Source organism: Delphinapterus leucas, chromosome X, assembly GCF_059928025.1.
Source record: "Delphinapterus leucas isolate spDelLeu-1000000601 "Yukka" chromosome X, BTC_Dleu_Yukka2, whole genome shotgun sequence".
NCBI lineage: Eukaryota > Metazoa > Chordata > Mammalia > Artiodactyla > Monodontidae > Delphinapterus > Delphinapterus leucas.
Genome location: NC_143150.1, coordinates 78,259,535 through 78,261,975, shown reverse-complemented (window position 1 = coordinate 78,261,975; position 2,441 = coordinate 78,259,535).

Genomic DNA, 2,441 nt, shown 5'->3' with positions numbered 1-2,441 from the left:
AGTGTTATGTCATCTGCAAAGAGTGACAGATATACTTCTTCTTTTCTGATTTGGATTTCTTTTCTTTCTCTTCTCTGATTGCTGTGGCTTAAACTTCCAAAACTATGTTGAATAATAATGGTGAGAGTTGGCAACCTTGTCTTGTTCCTGATCTTATTGGAAAAGCTTTCAGTTTTTCACCAGTGAAGACGATGTTGGCTGTAAGCTTGTCATACATGGTCATTATTGTGTTGAGGAAAGTTCCCTCAATGCCTACTTTCTGCAGGGTTTTATGGGTGTTGAATTTTGTCAAAGCTTTCTGTGCATCTATTGAGATGATCATATGGTTTTTCTCCTTCAATTTGTTAATATGGTGTATCTTGTTGATTGATTTGCATATACTGAAGAATCCTTGCATTCCTGGAATAAACCCCACTTGACCTTGGTGTATGATCTTTTTAATGTGCTGTTGGATTCTGTTTGCTAGTATTTTGTTGAGGATTTTTGCATCTATGTTCATCAGTGATATTGGCTTCTAGTTTTCTTTCTTTGTGACATCTTTGTCTGGTTTTGGTATCAGGGTGATGGTGGCATTGTAGAATGAGTTTGGGAGTGTTCCTCCCTCTGCTATACTTTGGAAGTGTTTTAGCAGTGTAGGTGTTAGCTCTTCTGTAAATGTTTGATAGAATTCCCCTGTGAAGCCATGTGGTCCTGGGCTTTTGTTTTTTGGAAAATTTTTATTCACAGTTTCAATTTCAGTGCTTGTGATTGGTTTGTTCATATTTTCTATTTCTTCTGATTCAGTCTTGGCAGGTTGTGCTTTTGTAAGAATTTGTCCATTTCTTCCAGGTTGTCCACTTTATTGGCATAGAGTTCCTTGTAGTAATCTCTCATCATCTTTTTTTATTTCTGCAGTGTCATTTGTTACTTCTCCTTTTTCATTTCTAATTCTATTGATTTGAGTCTTCTCCCTTTTTTTTTTTTGATGTGCCTGGCTAATGATTTATCAATTTTGTTTATCTTCTCAAAGAACCAGCTTTTAGTTTTATTGATCTTTGCTATCGTTTTCTTCATTTCTTTTTCATTTATTTCTCATCTGATCTTTATGATTTCTTTCCTTCTGAAAATTTTGGGGTTTTTTTGTTCTTCTTTCTCTACTTGCTTTAGGTGAAAGTTTAGGTTGTTTATTTGAGGTGTTTCCTGTTTCTTAAGGTAGGATTGTATTGCTATAAAATTCCCTCTTCGAACTGCTTTTGCTGCATCCCATAGGTTTTGGGTCATCGTGTCTTCATTGTCATTTGTTTCTAGGTATTTTTTGATTTCCTCTTTGATTTCTCCAATGATCACTTCGTTATTAAGTGGTGTGTTGTTTAGCCTCCATGTGTTTGTAATTTTTACAGATATTTTCCTGTAATTGATATCTAGTCCTGAAGCGTTGTGGTCGGAAAAGATACTTGATACAATTTCAATTTTCTTACATTTACTAAGTCTTGATTTCTTACCTAAGATATGATCTATTGTGGAGAATGTTCTATGAGCAGTTGAGAAGAACGTGTATTCTGTTGTTTTTGGATGAAATGTCTTATAAATATCTATTAAGTCCTTGTTGTTTAATGTATCATTTAATGCTTTTGTTTTCTTATTGATTTCATTTTCGATGATGTGTCCATTGGTGAAAGTGGGGTGTTAAAATCCCCTACTATGAATGTGTTACTGTCGATTTCCCCTTTTATGGCTTTTAATATATGCCTTATGTATTGAGGTGCTGCTATGTTGGGTGCATAAATGTTTACAATTGTTATATCTTCTTCTTGGTTTGATCCCTTGACCATTATGTAGTGTCCTTATTTGTCTCTTGTAATAGTCTTTATTTTAAAGTCTATTTTGTTCTGATATGAGAATTGCTACTCCGGTTTTCTTTTGATTTCCATTTGCATGGAATAATTATTTCCATCCCCTCACTTTCAGTCTGTATGTGTCTCTAGGTCTGAAGTCGTTCTCTTGTAGACAGAATATATATGGATCTTGTTTTTGTATCCATTCAGCCAGTCTGTGTCTTTTGTTGGGAGCGTTTAATCCATTTACATGTAAGGTAGTTATCGATATGTATGTTCCTATTCCCATTTTCTTAATTGTTTTGGGTTCGTTATTGTAGGTCTTTCCCTCCTCTTGTGTTTCTTGCCTAAAGAAGTTCCTATAGCATTTGTTGTAAAGACGGTTTTGTGGTGCTGAACTGTCTCAGCTTTTGCTTATCTGTAAAGGCTTTAATTTCTCCATCAAATCTGAATGAGATCCTTGCTGGGCAGAGCAATCTTGGTTGTAGATTTTTCTCCTTCATCACTTTAAATTTGTCCTGCCACTCCCTTCTGGCTTGCAGAATTTCTGCTGAAAGTTAAGCTGTTAACCTTCTTGGGATTCCCTTGTGTGTTATTTGTTGTTTTTCCCTTGCTGCTTTTAATATA